Raw genomic sequence first — 14634 nt, forward strand, 5'->3', positions numbered from 1 at the left:
TTTCAATGGAGCTTAATGAAAAAATGTAGGAATTTATAGTAAGAGTAGCAGATTTTATTACATCAAAACAAGGGAAGATTTCTATTTGGGTATTTTGCATAAATTTACGTGATAATTTGGAAGCCCTATCTGCAAATATTTCAAAAGAGGCTTAATTAATTAATGTACATTTTTGTAGTTGTATTTGACTTCAATATTCAGAGTATAGTGCACAAAATAAAGATTATATTTTAAAAACCAATTCTCTCATGTATCAAACATGTTATAGATTATTGTCAAGGTCAAAAGTAGAGATGAGAAGATTTCAAGTGGAGAAATGGACCCAGAATCAGGGATTTCTACAAAGACAGAGAGAAGATAAGGAAGGAGATAAGGGTCATTTTCCTTTTCTCTAGTCTCTGTCTTTTCCACCCCTTTCTTGACTACTCCTCCAAATTTATACCTCCCCTTTCTGGTGTAATGTCTTATGTTTTCAAATCCATCTTCAGAGTGGTTACTTATATTATTTCAAGTAGTATTTACGCAAGACTGAAAATCTGTTTTGTTCTCTCAATTTTAATATTTTTAAAATATTTGAGAGAGCCCTCTTCCCTTAAGCAGCCCGAGGTGATCTGTGAAAATGGTTCACTATTCACTTGACCCCGAAAACCCCACAAAATCATGCAAATCAAGAGGTTCAAACCTTCGTGTTCACTTTAAGAACACTGGTGAAACTGCCCAGGCCATCAAGGGTACGCATATATGAAAAGCCACCAAGTATCCTGTCACTGTAAAGAAACAATGTGTAACATTACAATGGTGGAGTTGGTAGGTGTGCCCAGGCCAAACAGTGGGGCTGGACACAGGGTCAGTGGCCCAAAAAGAGTGCTGAATCTTTGCTGCACACGCTTAAAAATGCAGAGAATAATGCTGAACTTCAGGGTTTAGATGTAGATTCTCTGGTCTTTGAGCATATCCAGGTGAACAAAGCACCCAAGATGCCATGCTGAACTTACAGAGCTCATGGTCATATTAACCCATACATGAGCTCCTCCTGCCACATGGAGATGATCCTCACTGAAAAGGAACAAATTGTTCCAAAACCAGAAGAGGAAGTTGCACAGAAGAAAAAGATATCCCAGAAGAAACTGAAGAAACAAAAACTTATGGCATGGGAATAGATGCAACAAAAAAAAATGCAAATAACCATTAAAAAATTAGAGGGAGAGAAAGAGAGAGTGAAGAAAAGCAAAACTTTGTAAAACCAAAAGTCCACCAGAGACTTAAAGCAGCTTGGAGAGGAGGGAGGGGCAGGGCACAGGCAAAGCTGTAGGGAGGGATCCATTACATAAATAATTCACGAATGCTTTGAATTCTGGAATATTGAGGGAGAAGTGGTTGTGTGTAGAGCCACCTCACCTTAATCTGACAAAACTAACAAAATAAATTATGGCTTTACCCTGCTTTCATTTAAAAAATTTTAGGTTTAGAGTTTGAGAGGGGGCTTCTCTAGGAAGTAAGATCACCTGGAAAAGTATTACTGGCAGCTTCTCACAGGACAAAACTTTGCAAGGGAGGCACATTTATTAATATCAAAGAGGCTAAGGAAGAATCAAGATTTCTTGCTTGGAGAGCTGTTAAGTGGCACATAAAGATAGAATTTGAGGTACCTAAGGTTCTTTGGGAAGGCTAGGATATGTTCCAAAAAACTGAAATATTACTGGAGTCAAAGGAAATATAACCATCCATTTTAAAGGAAAGGTCATGATGCGTACTCCTCAAGATTAAGAAATGAACCTAGGGTCTGACTAGGGCATGATTTACTACAGTCCAAATTTCCTGAGAGGGATACAAAGATTTTATATAGGTATTGGCATTATTTAAGTGTTATTCTTTGTTATACTGGAGAGAGGTAAGTCTAAATTACTAATACTTTACTATTATTTTTGTTTAAAAAATTGTTTTTCCCTGGGGGAAATATGGCCAGCTTAGAGTGAGCAACAATTCTGATATGTCTAGGATTGAGGGGTTTCCCAGAATGCAGAACTTTCAGTTCTAAAACTGGGACAGTTTTGGAGAAACCAGAACAGTTAGTTACCCTATCACTTAATATAAAAAAAAAGTATTTGCTCTACGGATTCTTCGGTTGACATTTACCGAGTACCTATAAACTTACATGTCTCATGGGGTACATCAATGTGTCAACTGGCTCTCATGAATGAAATAGAAAGGTGGGGAACACTGAAGTATGCATAACAATCATATGCTCCAGAGAAAGACATTCAAATTCAGATTTAAAAAGAGGGAGAACCAAAGAAAACTACATACTGCCATTCTCTAACTCTGACTTACTATGTGTCAGGTGCTAAGGATTCACTGATAAAGTGGATGCTAACACTCACTGCCCTCAAGGTATTTAAAGTTTGTTGGGAATAATGAGACACAAGAATGTAAGGGACCACATTTACTAGGTGAAAAGCACCTGAATTTCAGGCAAGAATTGACCTCTAGAAATCAAGAGACAAACTCTGGTCTGAATTTGTCTATTTCATAATTAGTTGTATAGTTTTAGTTACATGATTTAATTAAATCATTTAATTGCCCTGGGTCTCAGTTTCTCCAACTCTAAGATGAAAGGGCTGACATACAGAATACTTAAGTCTTTTTTAGTGTATGTATTTATGGGTCTTGGATCCAGGTACCTCAAATAGAGTTTTAAAAGAATAGAGTTGCCAATGAAACTTTATCATAAAGGATAACCAGTATATATTCTCAGGTCATCTTAATGCAAAAGATATATTCCGGGGAAATTTTTAAATCCTAAGACTGTGAAGAAAAGTGAGAGCTCATCCCTGGAAATAACAGGTACTTGGATTTCAGTGGGATGCTGAAGCCAACCAATTCTGTGCATCTCTTTCCAATTTTATGTTCAATATTTCATGCTCAACAATATAGAAGTAGTATTCTCTCTTAAATCATTTAAAATACATATGATTAATAATAGAAAAATTATAACATTTTCTATTTGCAACATACATAGTATATTGTGTAAAGTATGAGAGGGGTTAAAGTATATAGCTGCACAATTTCTGCATTTTTACATAAAGCTGAACAATGATGACTCCATGCAGACTCTGAAACTTTAGAAATGGGTACTGTAATATGCAAAGCAATCACTAAAAAAGTGCACAAAAGATATAGCTACAAAGTCAATAGATGAGTTAAAACCGAGTTGTAAAAAGTATTCAGTTAATTTAAAATAAGTCAGAAAAGGAAGTACAAGGAAACAAATAAAAGCATTGAAAAGTGAAAAAATAATATAATGTGGACTTAAATCCAACAATGTACAGTTACATCAAATATCAATGATCTAAATACTCTTATTAAAAGACAGAGGTGATCAGAATGGTTTTAAAAAAAGAAAACCAAGCTATATTATAATCTACAAGAAAGGAACTTCAAACATAAAACACAGATATATTGAAAGGAAATTAAAAAAAATACATATCATGTAAACATTAAGCATAAGAAAACTGCTTATGATATACAAATAGTAGATAAATTAGAATTCAAGACAAAGGTATTACCAGATATATATGAGAACATTTCTTAATGATAGAGTCAAATCTTCAGAAAGAAATAACACTATTAAATATGTATCTCCTAATAACGTAGCTTAAACTATATGAAACAAAAAATTGACAATTATTTTTGCTTTTGTTACCTGTTCTTTCAGTGTTATATCCAGGAAATGGATGGCATATTCATTTGATTTCATATCCAAGACCAAAATCATGAAGATTTTCTCCTATATTTTCCTCTAGGAGTTTTAGAGTTTCAGGTCTCATGTTTAAGGTTTTAATCCATTTTGAGTTGATTTTTCTGTATGGTGTAAGATAAGTGTCCAGTTTCATTCTTTTACATGTGGATATCTAATATTCCAACACCATTTGTTGAATAGGCTATCCTTTTTTGTGTGTATTTTTGGTGCCCTTGTAAAAGATTAGTTGATTGCAGTTGACTCTTGAACAACATGGGTTTGAACTACACAGGTCCATTTAAATGTGAGTTTTCTTTTACTTCTGCCACTCCTGAGACAGCCAGACCAACCCCTCCTTTTCCTCTTCCTCCTCCTCAGCCTACTCAACATGAAGATGAGGGTGAAGACCTTTATGATGATCCCTTTCCACTTAATGAATAGTAAATATATTTTCTCTTCCTTATGATTTTCTTGATAACATTTTCTTTTCTCTAGCTTACTTTATTGTAAGAATACAGCATATAATACATATAATATACAAACCATGTGTTAATTGTTTATATTATCAGTGAGGCTTCTGGTCAATGGTAGCCTATTAGTAGTTAATTTTGGGGGAAGTAAAAAATTATATACAAATTTTCAACTGCATGAATGTCAGTGCCCATAATGCTTGTGTTGTTGAAGCATCAATTGTATATATGTATAGATTTATTTCTGAGCTCTTTTTTCTTCCCATTGGTCTATGTGTATGTCTTTATGTCATACTATACTGTTTTAATTACTGTAGTTTTATGATATATATTGAAATCAGAAAGTATGATGTCTTCAGCTTTTTTTTTCCCAAAATTGTTCTGGCTATTCAGGGTCTTTTGCAGTTCCATATGAATTTTAGAATTTTTTTTTTCTATTTCTGTAGGAAATACCATTGGGATTTTGATAGAGATTGCATTGTATCTGTAGATTACTTTTGGTAGTATGGACATTTTAACAATATTAAGTCTTATAATTCACCAACATGAGATATCTTTCCATTTGTTTGTATCTTCTTTCATTTCTTTTATCAAAGCAAAAATAAACAAAAGGGACTACATTAAACTAAAAAGCTTCTATACAGCATAAGAAGCAATCACTAGAGTGAAAAGGCAACCTACAGAATGGAAGAAAATAGTTACAAACCATATATCTGACAAGTGGCTAATTTGCAAACAAATAAGGGAGTCCCACAACTTAAGAGCAAAAATCCCTAATAACCTGATTAAAAAATGGCCTAAGGACTTGAATAGACATTTCTCCAAAGAAAATATTCGAATGGCCAACAGGTATATGAAAAGATGTTCAACAGCACTAATTATCAGGAAAACGCAAATCAAAACCACAATGAGATATCACCTCACACTTGTTAGGATTGCTACTCTCTTAGTCAATTCAAGATGCTATAACAAATTACCATAAACTGGGTAGCTTATAAACAACAGAAATTTATTTCTCACAGTTCTGGAGGCTGTGAAGTCCCAGATCAAGGTGCCAGCAGATTTGGTGTCTGGTGAGGACCTGCTTTTTAGTTTATATATGGTGCCTTCTCTCTGTGTCTTCACATGGTGAAAGAGGCCAGCTAGCTCTCTGGAGTCTCTAATGGGCACTAACCCATTCCTGAGGGCTCTAGTATCATGACCCAATCATCTCCCAAAGGACCCACCTTCTAACACTATCAGCTTGGGGGTAGAAATTTAACATATGAATTTTAGGGGGACAAAGACATTCATACCATTAGCAAGCATTATCACAAAACAAAAGACAGTAATTGTTGGCAAGGTTGTGTAGAAATTGAAACCCTCATACACTGTTGGTGGGAATGCAAAATGGTCTGGCTGCTATGGAAAACAGCATGGAAGTATCTCAAAAAACTAAAAACAGAACTACCACATGATCCACCTTATGGGTATTTATTCAATCCTACTTCTGGGTATTTATTAAAAATAATTGAAATCAGAATCTGGAAAAGATATTAGCACACTTATGTTCATTGTACTATTCACAATAGCTAAGATTTGGAAACAACCTAAAGGTCCATTGATGAATGAAAGGATAAAAAACACATGACATATAATAATGTGCCACATAATGACTTTTTGGTCAACCATGAACAACATATATGACAGTGGTCACATACGATATAATGGAGCTGAAAAACTCATATTGCCTAGTGACGTCATAGACATTATAGCTTTCATAATATCATAACATCTTAGTGCAATCACTTTATTTTTAAAAATAAATCTAGTGTAGCTTAAGTGTACAATGTTTATACAGTATACAGTACTAGAAGATAGAATTTCTTAATTTTTGGTTCCTTATGTTCAGGACTTCCTCTAAGATGTTTCCCCAGAAAGGATTTTTAAAGATTTTGCATTGTACTAAAATTTTCCCATGCATGCACACACATACACACATGCTTATTATTTATTTGGTTAAAAGAAATAGGAAGAAAAAGTTTTGTTCCTCTTAATCGTTTCTTGTGTTTATTTTTTATTTGTCTATCCAGCTAGCTATCTATCAACCTATCAATCACCTATACCATCTTAGTGTGTTCATAATTTATATTGGGCTCTGGTGTTGCTCTCTTAACTGATAATGACTTAGCTCACCCAGAGTATAGCCACTAATTTTTTTTATACAACAAAAAAATTAGTTAATCTTATTTTTTGGCTAATCAGTAGTACACATAATCAGTAGGAAGGCCAGTGGGTTTTATCCACTGTGCGCTCTCCCACTATTGATTGGGTAATAGGTTCTGAATTAAATTTAGCTCAGTATGTAATTACATAATTTGAATTTGATTCTGCCAAAGCTGTGACATGAAACCGAGGTGCTTTTTTTTTTTGCCAAAAAATAGGCTTTTTGCAAAAAAAAAAAAAAAAATAGGGATCAAAATTACCATATATCCTTGAAGCACATTTGAATCACATTAAGATGGACAGTATACCCTATAATGTGTATATGCCTTATGTTATTAATTGAAATTACAGTAAAATAGAAATAAATAATGTATCTGCCTTGCCAAACTAAAGCAAAAGCAGTAACAAAAACCTTAACTAAACTAACTAGCTGCAGAGTTTTGAAATCAGGTGCGTCTTATCATTTATGGATAAGTTTGTCATGCAGTATAAACAAACCCCACAACCTGGCTTTGTCGTAATTAGCAAAGTAGTTGCACAGGGATTTTCAAGGGTATGGTAATCATCAAACCTACATTTTTCAAGAAGTTGTCTCTGACTATTTCATATCGTTTTAATCCTACCCCTTTTGTTGGACGTTTCCTACCTATGAGTGCTAGAGCATTGCTCTCGGATTGACTCAGGTATGTTCAGTTTTCTCTAGATCCCATGAGAACAGGGATTATGACCTTCACTACTCTCTTATGTTCTGTACTGTTTACCATAGAGTCATATTTTCAATAATATAGCAATAAATATATATTAACTTTTAGATTAAATTTTTAAATGGTGTTTTCACTCTAATATCCTGTTAGTGATTGTTTCTTAATACTTACCTTGAAAACTACGGTTGGAGAGGTGAATCTGGGTGGGAAAAATGTGTGACATGTTATGTGTGGATTATATAAACCTTTTACTCAGTAAATAAGCCAAGCCTTGAGGTTCTTTGCCATGTTTGAATTTCAGCACATTTTGAATAGGTGTCAGTGATCTGCATTTTTTTTTTTCTGGAGTGGTTTTGGATTTTGTGTACTTGTCCTAAAAATCCACAGTTCCAGTGATGAGCTATTAACCCTGCTGAGACGTACTTCTGAAAGGAAGTGGACAATTCAGGATTTTGTTTCAACAAATGGTTCAGAAGACAAATAGCAACAGAATAAAATTTCTGCTGTTACATTTTAAAGGCTATCTGATTATCAGATTAAGGGAAAGTGCACTGAATATTAGCAAGTGGGAATTTAGTGGCAATGATTGCAAATTAGAGAACATGTCAAGATTATTAAAATCAAGATCATGCCTCTCCAATCCTGATTGGCTGGGTATCAGGTGGTTCAAATGTTCACTATATTATAGAACTATTGAGGTGTTAAAAGCAGAGTGTGAAACATTACATAGAAAAATGCATGCTTATTTGGAAAATTTTATATAAATTATCAAAATTATTCATATGTGCATATAATTTAGTAAATAGTGTATTCTTGAGACTATTTGTTTGAATGTTCTTGTTTAAATGTTTACTATAACTTTGCTATGTTTCATCGCACCCTATAGCTGTGTATGTCTGATTATTTATCTTGAGTTGAAGACTGAATTGTTTTGAAAAGGAGCAATAGCTCTGGAGTTGGCATAAATATAATTAAGAGTTTTTTTTTTTTTTTTCTAGAAAGGTGACTACATTGCACAGCAAGTATTTCAGACATCTCTGTGAGCCTGGTCTTCTTACCTAGGAGTCAGTGGGATGGCAGGTAAGAAAAGGGGCCAAGGCATCACAATGTTGAAGGCGGGTTCTGGGTTACAGTCACGGCACAAATTTCTCACAGTTTCGTTAGTCCATATTCTATGGAAGGACTTTACTAAGAAAGGATGGAAATAATCACTGGTCAAACATTTTTTTTCTTCTTTTTTAAATATCCGGATATTTGGGTGAATGTACTGCCTTTAAACTGTTTAGGACAGTGGCTACAGACAGTCATTAGGCAAAATTTTCTCTGTAAGATGTTTTAAAAATAGGGAAATTTCACATAAACATCAGGATTTCTGAATTTTATTAAAAAAAAAAAAGGACTCTCTAAGATGTAGAGGCCACTGAGCCTATATTCCCACATGACAGCATTGGCTTGGAGGTGAGTAGCATGTGCCCTTCCCAATCTTCCACTGTTTTATGCCTGCATCACTTAAATATCTTCCTGCTCCCCTACAGACATCTGAGTGTGTGACCTCTTATTTAGTACGTCAACTTACCTATTTGCAGTGTGTATTTACTTAGCATTATTTCTTTTTATTGCATATTGTTATTACAGATTTAATTCTCTAATTGGTATTCGTAATTGTATGAAAAGAGCTGGTTCTTAGCTCAAAGTCTCAAAAGAATAAAGTGCTATCTTTTCTGGCAAATTACATTAATATGGTTTTGGAATCCAAGTTTTAAAAAAATAGATAAACAAACGAATAAAACATGGTGCGTAAAATCTAAGTTGACTTTTACTCATGTAAATTAAAGTGTTCTTAACAGATTGTACCCATCAGATTTAGTTTAAAATTTGTCTTTCTGTTCCTTTTTCATTAATGTGAAATGTGTGGGCTAGGATCCTAAGAAATATGGTACTTATTTTAGAAAGATGTAGGGCTTTTAAATTATCTGAAAAATTGACATAATTGTTCTTCAAACCAAGAACAATTGGTCATAGAACAAAAGGTCATAAAATCAGTTGCTTCATTATTTTAAAGGAACTTTATATTCAGAAAAGCTGTAATAATACCTTATTTTATCTTGCACTTCCGAAAGTGATTTACAGACACCATTTAACTTTTTTGCTTAAAACCTCCCATGAGGTAGGCCGATGTGTAAATGCATTTATATATTGTAAATGCAGGCCTTGCTGCTCATAGAGTTTGAGGGACTTTCCCAAGGTTATACAGCAATCACTCTGGGAGTTGGGACTGCCTACTAGATCCTGAGATCCAGTTTTCAGAAAATTATAAAAACATCTCAATGTAATTAATGTTTGTTTAAAAATATTTTGAAGCTCATTTCAAAATTATTGTGCCCTGGAATAATATTCATTTAATGCAAATTTCTAACTCTGAAGATTCTTGAGAATTATCCAGAGTCCCTATAATATGACATATTGTGACATCCCTGTTAGGGGAGTGTGGAAGTAACACTCTTAAGTATCATATTATAATGTGAAGTTTACCTCTCATGGATTAAATGCATCATGTATCACTGCAATATAGGGCTTCCCAACTTGTCATCATTGACATTTTGGACCAGATAATTCTTTGCTGTGAGGAATTATTGTGTGAACTGTAGGATGTTTAGCAGCATACTTGGCCTCTACCCTATTGACACCAGTAGCAACTCCCCAGTTGTGACAAGCAAATAATGTCTCCAAATATTACCCAATAGCCTGGGGTCAAAATTACTTCCTGTTGAGAGTCACTGTTACAATTTGACTGACTGCCCAAGCAAGTGAACTGTGGAAAACTAGAGGTTCATTACCATGTCCTCGATAACTTGGACATTGACTCCAGAGTCTGTAAAGGTTAGGTTAGAATGAGGTTTCTAGCTCCTTATTTGAACATAGAGTTAATGATAATAGCTCCTTTCCCTGACTTTTAGGGCAAAGACTAATATTGTTAAGAGAAAGAGGAATTCTCTGTCCCTTAGGAATGGTAACACATCTGGAGATACTAGAGCTACAATCAAGTAGGAGACTTAAAAAAAAAAAATCTTTTGCAGATTTGGGCCAAAAATTAAATTTGGTTGACATAACTAATCCAGATGAATTATCATGACTTCTTGTGGAGTAGCAATTCTGGAAGTAAAAATAATAGTTTTCTGATATTTTTATAGCTCCTTATTAGAAATTGATAAAAATCTTCACAAAATAGGATTAAGGACTTCTACTTCTCTCAGAATTTCACCTATTGTGTTGTTCAGGCTCTACTGAACTTTTGGTGCTCCGTTTTGGTTCTGCCCATGAATTTTCACTACACCAAAAGTTTTATTACTAATAGGATAAGATTTCCAGACTTGGCCCATAGTTGTTTAGCAATTGTGATACTGACATGAAGCGTCCTTGAATATACTCTGCCAAATGCCTACTCTCCATAAGTCATTCCTATAGAAATATCTATGTTCTGCATTTTTGTTCCCCCTATGATTTTGGGAGGAGCTTACCAACCTGCTCCTTTGACAGGAGGACTACCTGCTAGATTTAGGGTTGATCTATAAATAAAGTCTTAATAATACTTTCTTGAAAGTACATATTAATATTCTCATTTTACAGATGAGGAAGTTGAGACACTGCGATGTTAAGTAACTTGCCCATGTTATAGAATAGGGACATAGCTGGGATTCAAACCCAGAGCTGTCTGATCCCAAAGATTGTGTTCCATCATTCTACAGTACCTTCCTGTCTTGCTGTCCTCCCTCCCATGAAAGGCGGTAGTAACACTCTTTTATAGACTCTTATGAAATTTATACATACACATAATTATATATACATATAATACACACATATTTTCAACTATAGTAAAATTGGGATGGATGGGCAGTAGAATAATGTTGAATGTTAATGCAAGAGGGAAATGTAAGAAAAGAAAAGGACCCCAAGTATGGAACAATCTTTGGGAAGGAGGCCTATTCATTATTTTATTCATTCATGCATCTATTTGTTCAATCATTTATTCACTCATTTGACATATGTATATTAAGCCCAGTCTGTGCTAGCCAGTGTGCTGCCGGACTATGTGGGAACTACATAGAGTGGGCTATGAGAAAACTCAGGTGGGGCTCCAGGAGGGTAAAATGATAGATGCTAAAACCCTGATTGGGTGGGTATCATGCAGGGAGAAAAGGGAGAGAAACCTGTAGCTGCCTTACAGACGTGTCTGGGATGATATTTATTGTTGACATGAACTCAGTTATTGCTCCTAGCACAGCCTTCACATCTCCATGACCCTGCCAGTAGTTGCAAGGGTATAATATACGTGTGTTGCTGTAAGGTCTGATGTCCTCTGATGTAGCAGGTATTTGTGGTGTCAAAGGAAAAATAAGAACTCAACCAGGATTCAATCGGAAATACTGGCTTACCTTAATTGGCCCTCGTTTGACATTATCCCTTCCTGTACTGAGGCCAATTCATGCACCTCTGTAGAAAAAATCTGAGTTTAAAATTTAGCCTTTTAATTATAAGAAACATAGAAATAGAATTCATTTTAATCTGGGAATGTTATTTTAGGCACTCCTAGACCAAATGGGAAGAATTTATAGAACAGTAAAACAAACAGTCACTGACTGTTTTGATGTGTTATTAAAATAGGCTGCATAATAAAGCATATGTAAGGGATTTTTATTGTAATTGCATATAAAATAGTTTGCATGGCTAGTATGCAATTTTTTTCTAAATTCCCTTAATAATGATTTTTTGGGGGGTGGGTTATAACTATCAGCATCAAGAGATTGCAACAGAGCTACACTGGCCTGGGAATTCACAACACATAAAGTACAACTAGTAATTCAAGTTATTTTCTCTACACAATGGTAACGTATTAAATTACCAATGAGTATTAAGGAGTAATGAGGAGTTTGCAAGGTTTGGAATTCAAAAGGGCTATTGCACTCATATGTATAATTTTATCCCTTGCAAATTATGGCATGTCTATTTACAGTAATAAGTTATTATAGAGATGGCTGAGTCATAGGTAGTTCTTATGGGAAGATGCTATAGTTTTCTATCCTTTTCGCAGCTGATGTTACCACTGGAAGCCAGAAGTATAGTTATCAGTGATAACCCAGGGCCAAGGTCCTCCTTCCACTTCCATACCTCCCTAAATAAATGCAACCGACCGAGTCTAGGTGCCAGATATGTAATTCTAACGTATAAGGAGTGCTCTGTGCAGTGTCCCTTTAGTTATGCAACACCTCCTCAAATAAGCAATAGTGGCACAAAACTAACTTGCTTTCCTTAGAGTGAGGCATTGGTTTTGTCTGCACTTGAGCTTTTCAGGTCTCATTTGCCCTTTAGGACAAGTGCATAACTCTGGATGGCAGACCAATAGTTTCCACTGATGACAGGGAAACTTTTCAAACTGAAGCTGGTAAAAGACTCAAGTAAGTTTATTTGCAAGTCAGGTCTGTTTGAATCATTCTGTAACTGGAATGTCCCCAGGTTTCATTGGTCTGTGGTTACAAATAAGACAAGATTATTAATACCGTTCCAATCTTAATGACTCACTGACTCTAACTGCAAGACAGCCATCTCAGGCACCTGCAAAACCCTCTCATCCCAGGACTTTCCAGGTATGTCTTTTATGTGCTCTTCTGCAAGGCCCTACTGCCCTCCCACCAGGCCTCCACCCAGTACTTCTGTCTCTGCTGACCACCACCCATCTGTGTCTGTGTTACGAGTTGTATCAGTTTCCTATTGCTACCATAACAAATTACCAGGAACATAATGGTTTAAAATAATACAAATTCATTATCTTATAATTCTGGAGATCAGAGTGTAAAATTGGTCTTATGGGGGCTAAAATCAAGATTTTGGCAGAGCTGCATTCTTTCTGGGGGCCTGAAGGGACAATCTGTTTCTTTGCCTTTTACAGCTTCTAGAGGCTTCCCAGATTCCTTGGCTTTGGGACCCTTCTTCCAAATGTAAAGTGCATCACTCCAACCTCTACTTCCATTATCCCATAGTCACACCCTTTTCTGACTATAATACTCCTGACTCCTTCTTATAAGGGCCCTGTGATTACACTGTGGCCTCTCAGAAAATCTAAAGTAATCTCCTAACCTCAAGGTCCTCAACTAAAGGTAATATATTCACCGGTTGTGGGAATTAGGATGTGGAAATCTTTGAGGGGGGGCATTATTCATCCCATCACACAGCTACCTGCCCAGACATTGATGCTGCTGTCTTAAGTACCATCACCAATGCCCTAGAACTCTTACAATGCAGGAGTAGTGCTAGGTGCCAAACAAAATAGGGGGTGGGGGGAAACAGACATCATCCCACTCTATGTCACACCTCAGAAGCACACGCTTCAAAGTCCCCATGAGAACCGTCTTTCAGCTTCTACTTGTGTTCCTCTCAGTGAAGAGCTCTGACATAGTTCATAGCCCTGGGCTGGGTTCATTCATCATACTCTCTTCTCCATCCATGGTACTTCATCCCTGCAAGTGAACAGTCCCACATAAAACTTCCTGCTGGTAGGCTTTCTGCTGTGAGAATCAACGTCTGCACATAGGTGCCTAGGCACAGTTAATCCTTCAGTACCAACATACCCAAATCTTAGCTCAGGCCAGTGTCCCCCTGCTATAATTTATCAGTTGAAGAATTTTCCAATCCATCTTAATTCATTGTTGAAAAATCTATCACTAAATAAAAAGTCATTACATTAAACATATTCTCATTAAATTTAGCAAAAAAATTATGATTCGTTCCATCCCAACTAGCCCCCTTCTAAGATATTGAGAACATGCTAGACTCACATCTTTTTAAATGGCATTCATATTAATAAATTCACACCTCATTCATTAACAATATGTGATGAGATAGACTTGCAGTGAGGCTGGAATTTGGATGTAGGAAGGGAGCTACTGCAAAGGGTGTATAACATTATAAGAGTAATGTTTAGAACTCCTGAAAAAAGTATATGCAAATCCAGTTTGGAAATTTTTTTTCATACAATTAATTAATAGAATAATTATGTACATTATTTCCTGCTACCTTTGGTGGGAACATTTAATCAGCATCATTCTAACCAAAATGTGGTATGTAATCAAATGTGAATGATAAGGTCAAATATCACTTTTTATATTTATTTAATGACATTTCGGTAGAAACTAGCTATATCAAGATAAAATGGAGTTCTTGGAAAAGTGTTGGAACTTTTCAAAAACCAATATTTACTTTTTCTACATGAAGAAAGTCTATATTTATTAAACACTTACTTATGACAAGCTCAGGGATATCAAGGCAAAGGAAACAATATTCCTATAATGAGGAGGTTCACCATTTAGTGGGAAAGATCAGGAAGTTTTGAAAATGTACAGAAACAAATCAAGTCATTAATATAGTTTCATTCAACATATTTATTTTCAAATATCATACAGTGAACTTGCATAGCTTTTATAAATAGAAACATTTGTAATTTATCCTTATGCTCTTGAATGCA

General features: G+C 35.3%; 1 pseudogene; it reads left to right on the top strand.

The window, feature by feature from the left end:
* Positions 1-619: 619 nt before the first annotated feature.
* LOC123641442 lies at positions 620-1160 on the top strand (annotated as a pseudogene).
* The last annotated feature ends 13474 nt before the right edge of the window (positions 1161-14634 follow it).

This window comes from Lemur catta, chromosome 1 (assembly GCF_020740605.2).
Source record: "Lemur catta isolate mLemCat1 chromosome 1, mLemCat1.pri, whole genome shotgun sequence".
In the NCBI taxonomy this organism is placed as follows: domain Eukaryota; kingdom Metazoa; phylum Chordata; class Mammalia; order Primates; family Lemuridae; genus Lemur; species Lemur catta.